Source organism: Rhipicephalus sanguineus, chromosome 1, assembly GCF_013339695.2.
Source record: "Rhipicephalus sanguineus isolate Rsan-2018 chromosome 1, BIME_Rsan_1.4, whole genome shotgun sequence".
Lineage (NCBI taxonomy): Eukaryota > Metazoa > Arthropoda > Arachnida > Ixodida > Ixodidae > Rhipicephalus > Rhipicephalus sanguineus.
In genome coordinates, this window is record NC_051176.1 from 198,687,922 (window position 1) to 198,709,983 (window position 22,062).

Sequence of the window (22,062 nt, forward strand, 5' to 3'; positions counted from 1 at the left end):
AGCATAAACTTATGGTGCACCTTATGTTGTGTCTGATAAGGTACTCGCGATAAAACGTTCGATGAAATAAAGAAGATGGTTCTGGCATTTTTCTTCAACCTTTATCAACAATTCTTCAAATTGAACAAATTAAACATTCTATGCATGATGCTAAGGCGTTCTTAGTAGCGCTTTACCACCATGAACGTATACAAACACGCCTGACTGGCAGTCATTTTAAACATTATAGTAGTTCAGCCAGTATCTCTCGGGATTTTATGACCAAGCTACTAAAATATATTTCAAGATTATCAAAGCGCGCTTTAGCACCTATGCTCGTGAATGAAGAGGACGCTTTCAAATACGCGCTAAACGGTGGTCCGGGAGTATCGACGTAGCCTTATTGATGAGGCAAGAGCAGAAACGGCAGTAAAATATAGGAAAGAAAAGTGATACGTTGTTGTCTCGGCGCCCTGTTGAAAGAAATAAGGACGAACTAAGCAACATATTTACTATGCATCGGTGTAATCATTCCACGATTACCTGCGGACCATGCTCTCAGCGCAAGCGCGTGTCGAGAAACTTTGTTCCCAATGATGGCCATCCTTATCCTCAAGCGAGCCCCAAGAACTTGCCGCGACAGCGGGCTCTCATCTTTCAAGTTTGGTCAGTGCCAAAGGTAGAAATGCGAGAGGACGCAATACTGAGCAGAGATGGAGAACCGCCGAGACAGGAGAGTGGATAGACCGGAGAGGATAGACGGTACTCACAAGGTAAAACGAATATAAAAAGAAAACCACGCAGAAACGTTGATGTGCGAAGCGAGAGCCCGACGTGCACAAAGCCCGTACCTGGAGCAGCAAGAAAACAGGCGAAACAACGGCAAGAAAAGCTCGATCCGGCAGCGCGGTTTTCCCTTCCCACCGGGCACTAGTCCACTTTTGCTTATAGCCAAGAGCAGCGCGATGCAGTGTCGCCGGTGTCCACGAAGGCGTGATGGATGATGCGCTCCCACTCCGCGGATGCAAGTTGCTTGCAGAGGCTCACAAGCACTTTCCTCCCTTCCTCCGCCCACGGCATCTGAGCCCGAGGGGGCGGCCAGAGGAGATCGGCGGCCGGGAGGCGGCCAGTTACAAGGCCCCCAGAGACGGCCGGAGAAGACGCGACACGGCGCGCACGAAGGCCATTAAGAAGCGCCACCAGGGCGCTTCGGAGTATAAGCGGCTGTTGCTTCGGATGCGTCTGCTGTTTCGGGTGGGCTGCAAGCGTGCGCGGCGCGCACTGAGAGACACGCGCAGTGGCGCCACTAACCGCATCGCTAGGAGTCAAAAGCGGCTGCCCTCGACTAACTGTGCTGGCGCAATCGAGAACCACGTCGGCGGGAGCGGCGGTGCATCCGGCGCCCCTGTGGTGAGTGCGAGCCTCAGACTCGACCACTGCTGATGAAGAGGTGCACCCGCCGACCATTGTTGGGCTACGTGCTTGGCTCCTCCGAAACAACCGCAGGCGGATGTGGAGTTCGCCGGCATGATCCCACACATTTGGCTCACGAGCTAGTTTGAAGTTATCTGTGTTGCAGATTGCCTGCTCGCCTCGTCCTCCATGATTTGTGCGAAAATCAGCTCGAAGCACAGAAACTAGAGAAATATAGTGGTAAAGAAACTAGCTACAACTACTGATGCACACACAAACAAATCCGACGAAGCATTGCACGATCAGAATGTTTATTTACTTTATGTCATAATGTAACAGTTTTTATTGTTGTCCATCTGCCCTTTCGTAAGTAGTATTGACTTTGCTTTCAAAGCAGTTATCTTTTAACGCGACAACGTTAAAGAGCTCGTTCCGCAGAAATTCCGGTGTCGGTGTCGGCGTCGGCGTCATTGGTTGTGAGCGAAAAATCATCTTGTATAAAATAAATAATAAAAAAATCTTCGGTTCGAGTGAGAATCGAACCCAGGCCGTCTGCGAGTCAAGCAGGCGTTCTACTACAGAGCCACTCCATTGCTTGGGACTGCACTGAAATTAACTTTAATGCTTCACATACATACGCGTCCTGTGTACAGGCGTCGCAGTACGAGACGTAATATCACAGTAAAACGGGGTACAAGCGTATATTGCCATCGGGCGTCACACCATGTGAAGTGCATAACGATTTGGTGGTTTAAAGCCGGCCACTCATTACAAAAGTCACACACATTACTGCGCGTATTCCCTTACGAACACGTAGTGGGTGCATCACAACTTCGAAAAAGTATCACGCACGTAATTGCTGCTGGTTTAATGCACGCCACCCATTGCAAAGGGCATACACATTAGTGCGCGCATTCTCTTACACACACATAGTGGTTAAACTGTTGTCATAAAAGTGTTGTTGAAGAAGGCGGAAACCATTATTTACCTTTACTATAGGTATGTGGAGTGTGTGTGTGTGTGTGTGTGTGTGAGAGAGAGAGAGAGAGAGAGAGAGAGAGAGAGAGAGAGAGAGACCGGGCGACTGAACATAATGACAAGCGAAACACAGCACGATGAGGATAGGGCCGGATATCGCTATCGCGTTTAACTCTTAAAGACGAAGCTTAAGCGTCCCCCAATTTTTTAATATCTACCTACAGTTTTCTAACAGCGGAGCTGTTTAAGGTCGAGGTCAGTGGAAAATCTGTACGGAGCGTCCGCTGCTCCTAACGGGTTTGTGCCACAGAAATTGGGCAAGCCCCCCTACTCACCTCTGGGGCTCTAAAAATGAAGAAAATGTTCGGTGATCGCTAAACTCGCGTGTTCATAGATAGATAGATAGATAGATAGATAGATAGATAGATAGATAGATAGATAGATAGATAGATAGATAGATAGATAGATAGATAGATAGATAGATAGATAGATAGATAGATAGATAGATAGATAGATAGATAGATAGATAGATAGATAGATAGATAGATAGATAGATAGATAGATAGATAGATAGATAGATAGATAGATAGATATTGGTTGTTGTTTAATGGGCAGCCCATTATTCCAGGTCTGCGTACCTAGTTACCGTAGCACTGCTTAACGATGATTACACAATCATATCTTCCATCTCTTATTTCAAACTTGAGAACTCAACTCATCGGTTCTTGAAACAGCGCTACAAAGGTTTCCGGAAATGGTGATCCGTTTATCACCATTGCAAGAGTTTTTGGACTAGGCTACCTCTTTGCTCGGAATAATGTATAAGAGCGGCATGTCTAATGAGATGACTGAGAAAGATAATAAGTTCACGTACTTTTATCGTTGCCTATGTTATGTGTAAAGGCGAAAATATTTTCAGAAAATGCTTATTGTCATTGTGGTTCCATAATTTTAGACAATTTTCCTCTCCCTTTGAGCACATTGCCTCCCACAAGATACCTTTCCCTCAATAGGTCTCACCTTGAGGCGAAGTACCATCTACAGGCGTTATGCAACAGCTGGGACATACAGGTGGAATTGCGTTTTCCAGCGAAGCTGTATGTAACTAGTCCCGTCATATCTCCAGAAACAGTAACCATGTGAACAGAAAACCCCTAGGGCAGGTATGTGCCACAGAAATCGGGCAAACCTCACTACTCATCAATGGTGCACTAAAATGTCGCGAAGCGGAGAATTTGGCAAAAAGACGCATGCTGCTCAAATGCCTACTCAAGATTGTGCACAAAAAGCCAAGCGCATGCGGCTAGCCTGACAAAATAAAGCATATCGCCACAAAATGACGCATGCTGCTGAAATGTAAAACTTTAAAGGAGCATGCGCTATATGGAAAAGCAACTTTCTCTACCTTTGATCACCTCTTTGGCGCGTGCTACACAGCTTCGCTGGTCGTCCACCTTCACGGAGTGGAATGGTTCGTGAAGTTTTTATTCCTTATCTGGCATAACGGCTCGACGCGTTGTTGAAATCTTTCTTCTAGATCGTGCCCACAACGCTTGCGTGTCACATAATAGAACGAAAGCTACGAAAACGTTCCATCGCATATTGGCTCCTTGTAAACGATTAGGTTAAACGTGAGGTTATAAATTATTTCCGACACCGCATCTTTCTTGTCATTAGGCTTTCGCTATTGCTCAGAAACTTTGGGTCTGCGCTACACTCGTTCGCTTGCCGCGAGACGCCACGAGACGCCTCAAAATGACGCACGCGCACTAAACAGCGCATTAAAAACTTGTATTCTCATTCGCCTGCCATGTTTCGTTTCTCTGTGGAATCCTCAACCGGGCCGCGAGGAAAGGAACGTCCGTGCGCGTAATATTGACCATTGTGAACCATCCTAGGGTACGTACCGCAAGTACAGTTCAGAAGTGCCCACTATGCCATATTTCATCATTTTGTGAATTAGCGAAGTAACCGATACGCGTCCGTAAAGCAATACACACAATTACGCAGCTCCACACGATGTCGATGCTGTACGGGATGGTAATGATCAATTACGTCTGAGCGCTTTGTAATGGGTGAGCTTTTAAGCCGCCCACTCGTTGCGCGATTCACATGGCGTGACGCGTGGTTCAATTCTAGGCTTCTGCCACTCAACATTACATATCTTACCGCGACTCTTCGCACTAACTGACGCCTGTATATCTTTTTTTTCCAAATACTTTCAAGCGCACGTTTGGCTCTGCGCTAGAACGCTTCCGTGTCACGCAAAATGCCTGGGTTCGATTCCGGCTCGAATGCCCGATTTTATTATTTCTGATTTTATGTTCTTGGAGCTTTAGGGGCCCGGCTTGTCGTTCATCCACTGTCTCATGTCATATGGTCACGCAGTGGTCAATACAGGCCGAGAACAAGGATGATAAAAATGCTCAAAATCAGTGCAGAATAAACTGACAAGGTCTAAAATAATTTAAACTACAGAAATAACCAAGAATTAATCACAATAATTTAGATAAAATCGCGAAAAACGCGTCTGATACATCCGGATGATACCCGCGCCGTGCAAGTGAGGGCGCCACCTCCTCGGCAAGCGTGCGATTGCCGAGGTGGTGGCATGCGCGCGATTGCCAAGGGAATCGCTGGTTTGTCCGTGCTACACACTTGCTCAGGTTTCACGGAAGTGGAGGTGCATTAAACGTAAGATTCTCAACTACACCAAGACCTACACGAGAACAATATTAGCGCAGGATTTAGCGTGGGACTTAGAACTACGCCAAGACCTACAAAAGAACTACATTACTGCTACATTAACCGCAGAATTAGCGCTCAAATATCAGAATGTTTATTATTTGCTTCAACTGCGATTTTTCGCTCACGGACAACCGCAATTTTGCACTCGCAACCAACGATCCGACACCGACACCGGAATTTCCGTGACGCGGACTCTTTAATGCCATCACGTTAATATGCCGAACGAAATCCAACCTTTCCAGGTAAAGCCGGACAGTGCCCCGTTCCGAGCGGAATAGTAGATGGCTCATGATGACTGAGGGGCGCGAGAAAACGGCACACAACGAAAAGAAGTACACGGGACGACGCGCTACTAGCAACTGGAATATTTTTATTCAGGAAAGACATATTTATACCGCAGTGAAATGAAATCTAGCCCAACGAGTCGACCAAAAAAATATAAAACCATATGCCCGGCATACCTACGTGAAGTAGCGTTGTAGATAGGCTATCTCCCCTTCCTGCAGACTGATAGAGGGGTGACTGATGCAATCCCACCCCTCCCTCTGGATAAAGAGGGCTTCTAAAATCTCCCTCTCCGCGGAGCCTCTGTGCCTGTAGATTACAGTTGTCTGCTCAAATGTAGGCTTGCAGCTACCCTGATCGCACCCTCTGGAATGCATCGCCAGATGTGTGAACAGCCTTCCTATTAAGGAACTGCTGTGCTCTCGCAAACGCACGTTGAGGCATCTACCAGTTTGCCCGATGTATGCCTTGCCGCACGACAGTGGTATTCTATATACAACACCACGTGCGCAAGGTACGAACTGCCCTACGTGCTTAATGGCACAACCTCTTTTTTCACACTACTTTTGCCTACCTATCTTCTTCCCAACGGCTGAGCAGATGCGGCCCACCTTGTTTTCTGCGGAGAACACGAGATCCACCCCATACCTGGAAGCCACTCTCAGCCAGCTTTGATTGCAGGGTTGATGAAGTGCTACGTGTGTTTGGTAACAAGGGGCGGGGCTTGACTTTCACGTGTGAAATGCCGAAGAATGGAACGCTGCGTTTTCTGGATTTGCGGCTGTCATTCCAACAAAAACACGTGTGTTGGATGTTTTCCCCTAGGACCGCGAAGCCGCTTCTTGATTACAGCTCTGGGCACTCTCGCCTGGTAAAAAACGGCATTGCGCTGACTTGCCTAAGATCGGCGTTGGACAGGTCATGCCCACATCTTATGGAGGCAAGTTTTTTCGCGCAGGTGGAAAGATTAAGAGACGCCGCGTTTCCTGATAATGTCATAGCTGCCACTTGCGAAAAAATAAAAAAGTCCATTAAGCAACGGCCTGGGACAGTTCCAAGAATGTACCGCAGGAAAGAAAAAGAGTGTCGAAAATTCCGTATGTCCACTGGCACTCGCACGGCCTTAAGAGAGTGGCTTCCAGGTATGGGGTGGATCTCGTGTTCTCCGCAGAAAACAAGGTGGGCCGCATCTGCTCAGCCGTTGGGAAGATAGGTAGGCAAAAGCAGTGTGAAAAAAGAGGTTGTGCCGTTAAGCACGTAGGGCAGTTCGTACCTTGCGCACGTGGTGTTGTATAGTATAGAATACCACTGTCGTGCGGCAAGGCATACATCGGGCAAACTCGTAGATGCCTCAACGTGCGTTTGCGAGAGCACGGCAGTTCCTTAATAGGAAGGCTGTTCACGCATCTGGCGATGCATTGCAGAGGGTGCGATCAGGGTAGCTGCAAGCCTACATTTGAGCAGACAACTGTAATCTACAGGCACAGAGGCTCCGCGGAGAGGGAGATTATAGAAGCCCTCTTTATCCAGAGGGAGGGGTGGGATTGCATCAGTCACCCCTCTATCAGTGTGCAGGAAGGGGAGATAGCCTATCTACAACGCTACTTCACGTAGGTATGCCGGGCATATGGTTTTATATTTTTTTCGTCGACTCGTTGGGTTAGATTTGATTTCACTGCGGTATAAATATGTCTTTCCTGAATAAAAATATTCCAGTTGCTAGTAGCGCGTCGTCCCGTGTACTTCTTTTCTTTGTGTGCCGTTTTCTCGCGCCCCTGAGTCATCATGAACAAGTATCAACTCGCCCAACTTTTTACCTTACTTAGTAGATGGCTGCCCACCGATGATGCACGTACCGGCTACTCTTAGCTGCTGGCGCGAATGGATTTACTTGCGCATGATAGTTATATTGTGTCGTATGTACAACGATGTCCAGCCGTTTCAATGCGCATAGTACATGACTCGGCAAATTCTTCTTTGCTGAAGATGTATTCTCTTTAATGCCTCGTTGCAAGCCGCCACCAGATAAGCAAGGGGAAGCGGACTAGTGGACGACGGATGTGGTTTTTCCGTTTGAGCTCTGGAAGCTTCGCTCACCTAAAACCTTCTACACTTCTGTGCGCTTATCGACTCATGTCAGACGGGGAGATAGAAACAGTGTCAGAATAAGCAATGCTGTTCGTGTTCAAGGAAAAGGAATTTTTTGCAAACAGTAGGAACATTTGATTGGGCTCTTCAGAAAAGGCTGCTAGGTCCCATGCGGCAGTGGCGTAAACTTGGCGTCAGGCGCAGAATGGAATGGAGACAGGAATGAATAGTTTTACGCTATATGGCTCACGCTTCGGCGCACAAATTATTTAACTGCTAAAGAAGCAGTTTTAATCATGTCTAGTTAAAAATATTAGCGCAATTTTCAGAGATCACCTAGTAGCCGTGTACCTCTGCCCCTTTAATATAGGAACTCACAGTTCGGGCTATAAGCGACCATTTCAAAGACAAAACTGGAAAAAAAATACATTTTTCTCTTATTATTATACCTGCGACAGAAGCAGCGCATAAGTGGATACAAGAAGAAAATGAGAAAGGCACGCATGAACAGCGCTGTTTACGTCCGATTTTAGGCAGTTATTGTCCAATCTGAGCGAGAGGGATATTCTGAACACGCGCTTGAAAAGCTAATGCGTTGAGTATCTTGGACACCATATCAGCGTTGAAATCATCAATGGAAGCCATCGTTTCTCCTCTATTTATGTGGTTCTTTTCTCTTGCTGAATAAACGGTAGTTGCGTTTTACTTACGCCTATAATTTGATGTTTCTCACGTAAATTTGTTAGTATATAAAAACTCACGTTATAGACTGCTTTCCAGGGAAACAGAAGCGTCCACGTTAATAAAATAACCACCCACCCTAGGCCTTACACACACACACACACACAAACACACACACACACACACACAGATATATATATATATATATATATATATATATATATATGTATATATATATATATATATATATATATATATATATATATATATATATATATATATATATATATATATATATATATATATATATATATATATATATATATATATATATATAGACATATTGTAGTTCCGGAAAAAGGAACGATACGATTGCGTTGCCAATTCCGCCTGAAGAAGTTCAGCGCGATGTTTTAAAATGTGCGAGACTATAATTTTGGGGGCCGGATAGCTTGACTTTAAGAGAGCTACTACTTCTGCTGCGCCGAGAAAGCTGAGCGGGCAAATATCACAGGCAATCAAGTGCAGCATATTGTCACGTCGCTTCAGAGGTCCAGGCGAGGTTTATTGGTCGCAGAGCAGCAGGGCTCTTGGTAAACGCGTCCGTTAAGCTCGCTCTCCCGAGAGATAGCGCGCGCACTTCTTTCTTTCGTGACCTGTGCCTCCGCCCATGCATTTCACCCACTACTACAGGTGGCATTATTCCCCCCTCCGCGAAAAAAAAAGGCATGGCCGCGATGCTCCAGGGTAGGCGTAAAGAAAGAAAAAAAAATGAATTGAAGTAGCTTAGACAACGCGAAAGTACAATAATGGTGAAATGTCAAGCGCGCACAGTCAATGAACGATGAGGCGATGTCATCAACACAAATAAAAGAAAACAAACAAAGGAGTGGTAGGAGAAATTACGAACGCGCAAAATATGGCTTCATGCGTACGACATGAACTATGTCGGAGCTCGGTTGTCCTCGTTGTGTTCGTGTTGACGACGCAGTGTCCGGAACCACTTCATAGTTTACGTCACTCACGCGGCGTAGCACTTTATAGGGACCGAAGTAGCGGCTTAGCAACTTTTCGGAGAGGCCGCGTCGACGAACAGGGGTCCACACCCATACTTGGTCTCCTGGACTGTAGGACACGTCTCTGTGGCGGATGTTATAGCGCCGTGCATCTGCCTGTTGCTGCAGACCGATGTGCAGCCGTGCGAGCTGGCGAGCTTCCTCGGCACGCTCTGCAAGTTCTTCGGCGTCAGTCGTTAACTGATCGGCGTCTTCACAAGGAAGCATAGCGTCTAACATCGTCTGAACTTCGCGGCCGTAGAGAAGGCGAAAATATTGCGAGTTCGGGTGTCATTCTAGTAGGAGAGTGCGGACAAAAATATCGTTGCTTTTTACAGAACACAGAATCATCATATTGTTGTGTTGGTCATGTGGATGTGACTTCTAGAAAAACCGCATTTCCTTGTGAAGTAAACTGTAGGTTGTCTTCTAACTACGATTATTTGCTCTTCAGTTGATTTCAGAAAGACAATATTTCAGACCGTTTTATTCTAATAGGCATTGCAAATAGTGCGAAACAAAGTCCTGCTTTGGCAAACAGTTCACACTAAAGTCGAGAGAAGCGGATACGCATTAGTGGGGAATCCGACAAAGATCGTTTCTCTGGACAGACTACATCACTACAGGGCTTTTAGTCATCACTTTGTCTGCGCTATGGGGCACCTTGAGTGCTATCATAAGAATTTGAACGCAGTGTGTTGCCTCGCTGTGCCAAATCTAGGACGCGGCATGATGCGCACGCGTAGGCTGAAGAAAAGAAAATCGGAATCACTTTTGCAGCATGACTACCAAGGGGTACGATGTCTGCTGGACATTTCAGTATAATACAGGTTTATGAACTAATGACTCTCGAAAAATCCTCTTTATTATTTACGTCTCAAGTTTAGCAGCACGATCAATCTATTGTGACTAAATTGTTTCCTGAAACTTTCACTGCAATATTCAGCCTATATGCTTTACATGGAGCTGTAAGACCGCTACGAATATGAGAACGGCCGTCCCCCTTTCACTGTGTTTTCTTTGTTTTTCATGCTTATCGTACATAGACATATGAAAAAAAAAAATCCGTAAACAGTGGGTGGGTGCTCGAGCGGACGTTTCGACAAGTGGACTTGTCTTCTTCAAGGCTGGAACTGGTTTTTCAGCCTTGAAAGGGTTTTCAGCCAGTTTCTGCCTTAGTTTTTCAGCCAGTTCCAGCCCTGAAGAAGACAAGTCCGCTTGTGGAAACATCGGCTCGAGCACCGACCCACTGTTTACGGATTTTTTTCATATGTCTATGTAAAACAAAGACAAAACAGTGAAACACAGAAAACAAAAACAAAGAAAACACACTGAAATTCTTATTTACTTCACTTGCTGCCTTCGCTTGCTGTCTTGTAAGCGCTCATAGTGCTGGACATCCTTTCTGTTAAAAGTGTATCATACTTGAGTAATGAATGCTTGTGTAATCCCCAACGGTACGCCACTTTAAAAAATGTGTGTTAGATCTAACGGCTAGTGCCACGCGTGCTTAAAGATTTAACGTATTTCTGGAAGTTAAACGACAAGTCTTTAACGTCAGCCGCGGCTGCCGTAAGTCGTTTCTTATTCATGTATTTAAAATGCATAGCGTAGTGACTCATTATGCAGTCAGACCCAAATAAAACTGCGAGTGTGTGGCCTCGCTCCGCAACAGCTACGCTGTGCTTAACTTGCCGGCGCTCCTTTGCGTCGACTCAATCACTGTTAAATAATGTGACAGGACGTACAAGTTCGCGGACGTTTTCAGCGCTCAAAATAATTGATCGCTCTTACGGTCGAGAGGCCAGGAGAAAAAACTTGCGCCGTTGCGGCCGCGCGTTCATGAATTGTTCATAAAAGAGTAAAACAAAAAAAAGACGAAAAAAAACCCGATCAGTTCTGTAATGCAAGCGCTCGGAACGCAGCCGCACTCACTAATCCCGAGCCTGTTGCCCGGCGCGGCGCAGCGTCGTAAAACGCTCGGGAACGATGCAAATTTCACAACGCGTCCCTCTCACGCAGGCGCGCCACCTGTGCGATGCGGCGTCGTGGCTGTCTCTCGGTAACGGCGCGCATTACGCCCAAAATCCCGAGCTCAGCGAAAACACTCGTGCTGCGACGACTCGTCGGCGCCGCGTCGTCCCATGAATAAAGGTGGACGAACGAAGAGCTTCCGCGCGCCTGCAAATGGCAGGACGCTAATTGCGTACTTACAGCGAAGCTCCTCTCAAGCTAATCTGGAGTGTCGAATACGGGTCCTACGCCCATCGCGCGCGCTGTGCTGTGCAGCCCCGGGTTGGACGACCAGTTCTAAATTTTTTATCAGGCCCGCCGCGTCGTCCTCGTCCTTCCGTTTACGCCCCCCTTCGCCATCCTGCCTTCTTCCTCTCGCTGCCCACAGCGTCTCCCGCGCCAGGCTATTTCGTCCAGACTTCAGCGACGGTTGCCTTCACCCTCTCGCTTCTCTGCCCCTTCTTGGAGGCGCGCTAGACAGGGAGCAGCGAGGCGCACGCCCACACGCGCGGCTCCACAAAAACTGAGCTCGTAAGTGGGATGAGTGTACAGTGTTACCATCGCTGACCGCAATGGTCTGGACGCACCAGCGCGCTGGTCGCTTCTGCAACTTCTGGGCAGATGTGGAGATGCGCGAAGGTTACAGCTCCGCAGAAACTTCCTCTCATGTGGCCATCTGTGCACCGGCCACGTTTAATGTGGTTGCCAGGGACAGGCACTCAGTCACACTAGTGCGGCTGGAAGCCTCGCACTTGCTCGCCTCCTGTTTTCTTTCTTTTTTTTCTGTTCAATTAACCTGCGGCATTCATACCAGCAGCAAGCCTGCCGTCCCTATTTTTCAGTTTATATGGACGAATAACATACCACGAGGAAAAAAAAACAGTTCATTAATATTGTTGGCAATCAAGGCAAATAACGACGCTGAAGCATGATTGGGAGAGGTGTAACGCGATTTCCTGTTGTGTGCACTGGCAAAGAGTGCGCTCTCGAAGGCCGTTCACAGATAAATGTTGGGTGTACACCTCTGCTTTGGTGTTACTGCGATAAACGTGTGAATAATATATCGTTTTGCGTTAGCGTATGCCTTGAGCACCCAAGCCCTTGTCGACAACTGTGTGACGTTCGCAGTGAAATAAACGATGGACCGGTGCCTGAGGCTTATGCTGAAAGAACGCAGACAAGCACGAAACGAGTGAGCCGTTACCGGTATTTTTCTTTAATTATTCACATTCTGTTCTCTGTCGTGGTGGCGTTAATATTAAAGAGTTTGCAAAAAGGCCAGTTTCTGAGACACACAGAAACTCTTCTGGACATATAGGTCCCAGAGTCCATTGACTCAATGACATCAATATTTCAGCCTAACATTCTTTTTTTTAATAGTAATCTGGATTCCGTCGCCTCTCGTGGAATATAGCGTAGACACAATTAGCGCATTTCACCTAGTTTGTTAGCTGGTTTCCTTTTAATGATTTACTTAACGTAAGCTTGATACATCTTTACAACCGCGCTAACAACACTGTCGGCAAGATCTCTGAAATCTAGGTGCTGAGCTGATGCGCAGTGTTTTAAGTATTACGGTTGTATAGGTGGCGGCAATGAATCTATACTCTGTACTGCCCGCGCTGTAACTATTACTCTAATTAACTATAATTACTATAGTTACTATGTAACTGCAATTAGAATAGGAAATAGGCTCCTGGACCCTTGTGCGCAAAATATTTCTGGTTCATGAGCGTTTATTTAATGTCCAATGTCCTAGTGTCCATAATAGGCAACAGCGACAAGCATGATAACAAGGCCGTCGCCACGACTTTGGACAGTAGCGGACTAGGCTCCCGAAAAGAGTTTTCTGAGTACTAACCTTCATAATTATGATGGGATAGAACCATGAGAAACAAAAGTGACGCATTTGAAATCATTTTAGCTCACCCTCTTTAGACTTGTCATTATGGACCCTGACTCAATTCTCTAGTCACAACTCCCCTCATTCCTAAGTAGAAAAAAAAATAACTTCACAATACTTGCCGCGGTGCGAAAAACAGCCGGGCTACAACAAAATTACCGCTCCGTTCCACAAACGTGACCTATACGTATTAAAGTAGTCACGAACTGCAGGAAAGCACTGAACTGGGCTGGTGCGGACAAAGCGGGAAAATGTGCTCGGGTAAAACAAACGAACCACTCACGCAAATGTCCACTAGCCTATACGTCAGCACAATGTAAACTCGTAAAACGCAGCAACGCCCAAACCTGACTATAGAGAAGCACTAAGCCGTTCATGTGAACATAAGATGGCAAGTAGTTTCCTAAGCCAAATACAACGGCTGCAGCAAGCCGGTCGTCCACTTCCATTGCTGACTTCCATAGCAGAATGGCTATTAGATACCACGAGATAGAACAATAACGATGACAGGAACGATCGAAGTGGTCAGGACAACGCCCGCTCTTGTACAGCAGTTATTCCATTCGTGCATGTGGTATCCCACCGGTTGAAACAGTTTGTAGGGAAAATAGGAGTCAAAGTAGTGTTCTGTGCCCGTAATAGCTTATAATAAAATATATAATAGCTTATATAAAAAACAAACACGAGCGAAGATTTATACAGTGCACGGGTGCCGTTGTTTATAAGACACAATTTTCATGCTGGTGTTGTTACATTGCGCAAACAGGCTGTTGTGTTAATGATTGTGTTCGTGAACATGCCTAATACTTTAGAGGCTAAGTTGCAAGACTTTTGGCAGATCATTGCAAGAAAAAAAAAAAAAGAAACGCGATCACGAACCTTTTCTTAGATGCACGCATAGGTCGGCAAATTGACTCATGAGCCGACTCACTCAGGCTCACTCAGACTCAGATCGAGTCGTGAGTCTGAGTCTGAGTGAGTCCGGGGAAATAATAGTTTGGTGAGTGAGTCCGAGTGAGTCTGGTTGAGAAAAATTTTAGTGATTCTGAGTCCGAGTGAGTTCGGTTGAGGAACATTTTGGTGAGTCTGAGTCCGAGTGAGCCCTAAACGCAAAATATATTTCTTGAGTGAGTCTGAGTGAGCTCCACCTTTTATTGCCAACCTATGGTCCTATCTACTCATCTTCAGCATTACTATCAGCCTTATATCGGCTCACATTTATACTTACGTCTACTCACACATACTTCGACGCACTAGCGTCCGCTCGCCAGCTCAGTATTTGTTGATCAGATGCACGAGTTACGAAGGGAGGGGGGGCGGGGGGAGGAGGTGCCTTGACATCCACACTCAAACTCTTTCACGGAAAGTTCTTCATAAAATATCTCGTGTGAGTCATCTCTTTTAATAAAAATGTCCTTACTGGATTGCAATCACTGATAACTCACATTTGAAGGTACGAGATCAAAAGGCGCCAAGCAGAGCACCAATTCTGCGCGATATTGGTGCTAAAGAACTTTGACACCATCGTGGAAAATCTAATTATACGCTATCGGACTCATGAGTAGGCTCACTCAGACTCAGATCGAACCATGAGTATCAGTCTGAGTGAGTCCGGCTGAGGAAAAGTTTAAGAGTATACGTTGTTGGGCTAGTTGGTTCATAATCTTCAAAATTGGCTAGCGCGAAAATCGACACGGACTAAGAAGGAACACTGATGTACAGGACAGGCGCTGTCCTGTACATCAGTGTTCCTTCTTAGTCCGTGTCGATTTTCGCGCTAGCCAATTTTGAAGAGGAAAAGTTTCGTGAGTCTGAGTCCGAGTGAGCCCGAAGAGCAAAATATATTTCATGAGTGAGTCTGAGTGAGCTCCAAATTTTTTGCCGACCTATGGATGCACGATCATAGGACGAAACCGCGAGCAACGAGCTCAAAATATTTGTGATGCGTACGAAATACACTAACGAGGTGACTCATGTGTCGGTGTGCCCACTGCATCTTTGCTACATTGCGAATTACGCTACCTACCAAACGTACGAGGGCCCGCGGACAGCAGTGGCTTGTTCCAGAACGCTTTTCTTTAAATGCGGAGCATTGGCAAAGTTCTGCGAGTTTGACCGTATCCATCTATCTAGCCGCCTACGACTTTGTGCTCTCCTGGCCGTTTCGTTAATGGGATGTATTCCAAAATTGGCGTGGCATAACATGACTGTATGACGAGCATAAATGACAGGTCATAACATGATACTCATGATATGCATGTCAAGAACGGCAAGATTTACATGCCAAGTCTTGGTCCTCTTGCGGTCGCTTCGTTCACTTCATATATGCCACAACTGCTATGGTGTGACAAGAGTGTATGACGAACATAAGTGACAGGTCCCAACGTGCAAATCATGATACGGATGTCACGTACAGCATGATTTACATGACATGGTCTCGGGGCGCTGGCGGCCGTTTAATTTAATGGATATATACCAATATTGGTATGATGAGACATTTCTGTATGACGAAATTATATGACAGGTGGTAACATGAAAATGATGATATGCATGTCACGTACGGCATGACTTACATGCCACGTTCATTGTGTGCTTGCGGTCAGTGCGCCAGCTTGATATACACCTATTGTGAGGCGTGACTGTATGACGGCCATAAATGACAGGTCCTGACATGCAAATCATGACATGCATGTCATGTACGTCATGACTTACATGCCACGCTCATGGTGCGCTCGTGGCAGGGTCGCTAGCTTGATATACACCAAAGCAGGTATGGCGTGACGTGATATATGACGAACATAAATGACAAGTGGTAACATGAAATCATGACATGAATGTCATGTATAGTACGACTTACATGCCACGCTCATGGTGCGCTCACGGCCATTTCGCTAGTATGATATACAACATTGGTATCTCGCCACGTGCTTGCATGACGAACGTAAATGACAGGTGGCAATATGACAATCATGATATGCTTGTCATGTACGGCATGACTTACATCCCACGCTCATGGTGGACTCGCAGCCGTTTCTCTAACTTGATATACATCAAAACTGGTATTGTGGACGTGACTGTATGACGAACATAAATTACAGGTGTCAACGAAAGTCATGACATGAATTTCATGTACGGTGTGATTTACATGCCACGCTCATGGCGCACTCGCAGCCGGTTCGCTAGCTTTTTATACAGCAAAATTGGTATGGTGCAACGTGACTGTATGGCGAACGTAAATAACAGGTCCTAACACAGAAATCATGGCAAGCATGCCATGTACGGCATTATTTACATTACACTTTTTCAGTGCACTTTCGGCCGTTTTGTTAGCTGGATATATAGCTAAATTAGTATGGCATAACGTGAGTGCGTGACGAAGATAACTTACAACTTACATTGTATATACCAGAATATACGTTTCATTGACATGGTATATGCCAGAGTGTACATGCATGCACGTATGACAAACATGCTATATAGTGAACTAGATGTCATGACATGAATCACTTCATTTGCCTCAAAGACAAACAAGGCTATATATAGGCAGCTATTTGCTAGCTGCTTCGTATTACATCGATTCCCACGGTGCGTGGGATCTGCCGGATTTTTTTCTCTGTGCAGCTCATTTTTCCGATATACGTTTCCGTATTCGTGGTCGTGGATTGCCTTGTCGTGACACAGGACTCTTATATAAGCTAATAGTTGGCTCTGTACTAGTGCGTGAGCGATTATACCGTCAAGGACGGTTGGACAGTCTATGTACGTCGTGTGGCTCCTGTGAGACACTAGAACACAATTTTTTAGTGTCCCGCATTCGTTATGCAGCGAGCACTGTTCATCAAGGAATGTAGACTTATTGGTCTTAAGTGTACGAACCTTGATCAATGCCTGTTCCCGGGAGGATGTACTGCTCGGCCTTACCAGGCCCATCAAGCTCTACTAACTTTCTTAAAAATACCGATTTGGCCTCGCGTTTATAGAAATTTTATCATGTGAATACTTATTTGTATTTACGTCTGTGTTTTTTTTTCTTTCCTCTTTTCTTTCCTCTTTCTTTCCTTCTGTCTTTCTTGCCACTATGTTCCCCTTCCCGAAGCAGCAGGCAGGCGTTGTGCCCCTTTAGGTGGGGACATGACATTGTGCTCCAATGGCTGCCGGGACATTGCGGCATTGTGGGTAGCAACCTCGCTGATGATGCTGCCCGATCCGCCCACGAGGATACCCAGACAGCCCCAATACCCTTGTCGAAGACAGACGCTGCAAGGGGCCTTCGCTCTTTCGCTGGCACAATGTCGCAAACTTGGTTGAGCGACCCCAGTGTCTGGAACCGTCCCCTACATAAACTAGACACGTCGAGGAAGCTCCAATTTCCATCTCCCCTCTCCCGCCATGATGCAACTTTGCCGTCTGTGGTTAGGAGTAGCTTTCATGAAGGCGTATTCTTTTCGCATAGGAATGGCAGACACCTCCAGATGCGAGTCGTGCAATGGTGGCGAAACGATAGAACATCTACTGTGTTTCTGTGAACATTTTGTGAACGAATAAAACGTTCTGCGCAATGCGCTGAACAAGCTAGATGACAGACCGTTTTCCGAAGAGAATATGCTCAGATCGTGGCCCTACGCGTCGCAGGCCGGCAAAGCGACGCAAGCATTGCTACTATTTTTAAAATCGACCGAGTTAAGCGACCGCTTGTAGGAGTGTAATGGACCGGCGCACATGTACCCTCACAGTGCTTTCTTCCCTCTTTCTTTTAATCCCTTCTCCCCAGTGCAGGGTAGCAAACCGGACGCGCGTCTGGTTGACCTCCCTGCCTTTCATTCATTTCCTTCCTCCTCCTCCTCCTCCTCCTCCTCCTCCTCCTAGGTGGCAGTTGTCAGCCTGTTACCTGCCTATTTCCTTTGAGTCTTCGTGTTTTATATGTATCCAAACCAAATAATCAATCAATCAATCAATCAATCAATCAATCAATCAATCAATCAATCAATCAATCAATCAATCAATCAATTATTTATTTAATGTGCCCAGGAACAACCGTAACGTCCTTGTGCAGGCGCACTCAAAAATAAAACAATAAAAAAATTCGGCAGATCCCACGTACCGTGGGAATCGATGTTATGCGAAGCATGCGTGGGATGGTGACTGTAGCGTAATTTTTCACAATGAGCGGAACGTTACAGAATGACGCTAGAGAAATGTGGCAGTGGTATACGTACACTCATGTGTTGAAGAGTTGCGTATGTATTATGTAACCTCTTTACAGTTGCGTAACGATGGCAACAGCAACATGGGTGTTACCAACACCAGACGCGGTAAGCTGATATTTACTGCTTATATTCTTCAATACTGGATAGCGCGAACCCGAACAAGCCAAAGAATGAACACAGATGCGTAGGAGAGGCGTTACTCGCAACTAAGCTTCATTCAGGAAAGTTTCCCTAGATATATACACAGCCGAGCGGCACGCGCAGGCGCACTGCACGTGCGTTACAGTCACAGTTGCAGTTGTTACAGTTGTTATGCTTATACTTGTCCGTTATGGAAGGAGAACGCGCGCGCGCACGGAGAACGAACGCCCTCACGCACGAACGACCCCATGTGCATGTGTGGAAGGGGTTCTTGACAGTTCTTAAACAAGGTCATCATGACCGTGATCAGTGAGCCCCAGCAGCTGGGCCGGACTTGTTATTCGGATCTGTTCATAATCGCTGCTACGAGGAGTCTAAGTGCAGTGAAGTGCGAGGTATAGTACAGCTCATGGAAAAAATTTGGCAGGTCTCACGTACGAGGAAATGATCTATGGCGCCTCCTGTCCTGGACGTGGCAGCGAGATCTTTTGATGTCCTGTCCAAATCCAAGCCGTCTTTCACGCAGTATAACGACCAGGAGTTGTTGGGTCTTGATAAAGCAATGTTGTAGTCACCGGTAATAATGAGAGGCCTGGTTCTTTCGGCAGATTTATTGTAGGAAGCGTTGATCCCGGTTATTGCGTAATCCACGTGGCCGACGTTGCAGACCACGTGGACGAGTGGATGGTAGCTGAGCGTCTTCCAGGGCTATTCTGTCTTCTGCTTCCTGACTTTCCTTGCAGCCGCCGCGGTGGTGTAGCGGTTGCGGTGCTCGGCTGCTAATCCAAAGGTCGCGGGTTCGATCCCGGCCGCGGCGGTCGAATTTCGATGGAAGCAAAATGCTAAATGCCCTTCTACTGTGCGATCTCGGTACACGTTAAAGAATACCAGATGGTCACAATTTCCGGAGCCCTTTCCTACGGCGTCCCGCATAATCATATCGTGGTTTTGGGACATGAAACCCCAACAATTATAATTATCACTTTCCTTGCGTGTCAATGTGCGTGTGTTCGCGTTTACTCTGTTGGCTGAGACTCTGTATCACCTGTGGCACATACCCGCGAAACATGAACTCTGGTGTGCGGGTATGTGCCACACGTGACTGAGAGAAAGGGTTTCATGACGTACGCGACAGGTATTTTGTGTTATTCGTGTTATGACCAGCGGATCGTGTTCGTCATACACCGATCCCCTGCTATGCAAATTTTGGTGTACTACAAGTTATGGAGACGACCTGGAGAGCGCCCAGACGTAGGCGGCTAGATAGATAGATAGATAGATAGATAGATAGATAGATAGATAGATAGATAGATAGATAGATAGATAGCTAGATAGATAGATAGATAGAAACGGTCAAAGTGCCTGAGGTTCGCTAAGAAATGCTTCGCATTTAATAAACAATACAGTACAGACAGCCTTCAGAAATATTAAGAGCAAGAACGCGTAGACAAAGAGAAATCAACACAAAAGGGGAGGAGTAAAATAAGACAACACGAGAAATATTGAAGGTGAATGAAAAATTTGATTGCATATATACAACTATGCTGAAAGACGGAGAAGGGAAGATTTTGTACATTGTGCCATACTATGTGAAAACAGTGCAAAGCTCGGATAAAAACAAAGACTGTGGACTATGAAAAACGTCAAGATCAAGAAAATTAACATTATAGAGACATTGTATTCTGTGAACGGTAGAGTGTTGGAAGAAGCAGGCGGGTACATAAAACGGTCTATTCTCTCTAGTTAACTGACGCGAATTCGAAAATTAACACTATCAAGAAGTACAGGGCAGGATATGTTATTATGAACTAGCTTGTAAAGAAATAACAGATCAGAACAATTTCGTCGGCAGTGAAGTGATGGCAATGATAATAATCCAGCAGCATTTGAACGAGATCCACAGTGATTTCTACCAAAGCGATGGTCATATATGCTGAGGAATTTTTTCTGGACTCGTTCAATGGTGATTTAGCAATGCCATTTCATATCCCGGACGCATGCTCAAGTTCTAGAAGACATATTGCGGTGTACAATTTCTGGAGGGCTATAGAGACCTGAATTCTCAAGGTATTCTGCAAACACATCCGAGAGAACGAAGGCCCCGCATAGCAGCCCGCTTAACGTGAGCAGAAAAATTTAACGTGCTATCAACAACAACACCTATATCACTGATCTCTTAAACCTTGCATAACGACACAGAATTGACAGAGTATTGAAATGACACGCTAGATGTCTTGCGAGTGATAGACATGAATTTTGTCTTTGAGGTATTCAGAGAAAGGTTATTGCCGTTGCACCATTCAGAAAAAAGAACACAAATCTGGCTGCAGCAAGCGACAGTCGTTAACTGAATGAATTTCCTTAAATATCTTGATGTCATCGGCATACAAGAGGAAAGAAGAATTACGAATGGCAAAAGAAACATCATTAACATAAATTAAAAATAGGAGTGGGCCTAATACCGACCCTTGAGGGACCCCACTAGTCACTTTATACAAAGAAGAGGTTTGGCCATTTACGGCAACAAAACAAGATGTATTGAGCAGATAGCTGTGCAGGAGATTCACAACCGACAAGTCAACATCAAAGTGCGTAAGTGTAACCCGAATCAGGGTGTGGCTGACTACGTCAAAAGCCTTGCTCAGGTCACAGTAGATTACGTCAACCTGTACTCTCTGAGAAATAGGAGTGGAGATCTGCGTCATGAAACTAGCAAGATTTGTGGCAGTTGAGCGGTCAGCAAGAAAACCATGTTGATTTGGAATCAATTTTTTCACACTAAAAGACAATATGTTGTGAAGAGCCAGCTCGAAGATCTTTGATGTGGCACATAGTAGAGAAATCGGGCGATAATTAGAAGCATTTGTTTAATAATAATAATAATAATAATAATAATAATAATAATAATAATAATAATAATAATAATAATAATAATAATAATAATAATAATAGCAGTAAATAATGGTTGTGCCTTTCGTCTTTTCTGAGTCCCGTCGTTGCACTGTTTGTTCCGCTCCGAAATTAGTCAGGATGAATTACCATTTATTCGCGAAGAAGTAAAAGCTATGTAACAACACTTTCTTAGTAGATTGCTAAGGCTGCAGGCTATGCGGCCCGCCTGAATAAAAGCCGACATTGCTCTGCAACACATACGAGTCACCCTTTAACTAAAACACAAAAGTCTGCGATACATACAGTAAGCCCGCTGCGACGCATAACTTAAAACCTATGCTGCGTCTGGGGCGCTACATAAAGCTTGCAGCCATATCCCGGAGTGGGCCTGTTTCCAAGCTGTATCCTTTCTTTAAGCCTCGTTCTAAGTGAATCATCGGACTTGTGAAAGATAACACTCTTAATATAATTATCTAAGTTAGGCGCGCCGAAGCTCTTTGCGCCGGCAAGAGTGCCAGATTGTGGCTTTCACAAGGAATTAAATTCTTAAGCGAGCTTGAAGTTTTGTACAGCGGCCTAAGTTTCTTTTTTGTTTTTCTTTCTTTTTTGTAATCCCAAACTTTGTCCGTGCTGAAATTGTTTTTTATATGTAAAGGAGAATTGATAACGCACAGACGTC

At 45.6% G+C, this 22,062-nt stretch overlaps 1 pseudogene; it reads right to left on the reverse strand.

The window, feature by feature from the left end:
* LOC119405178 (Down syndrome cell adhesion molecule homolog) overlaps positions 1-22,062 on the reverse strand; it is a 591,162-nt pseudogene that overhangs the window by 419,836 nt on the left and 149,264 nt on the right.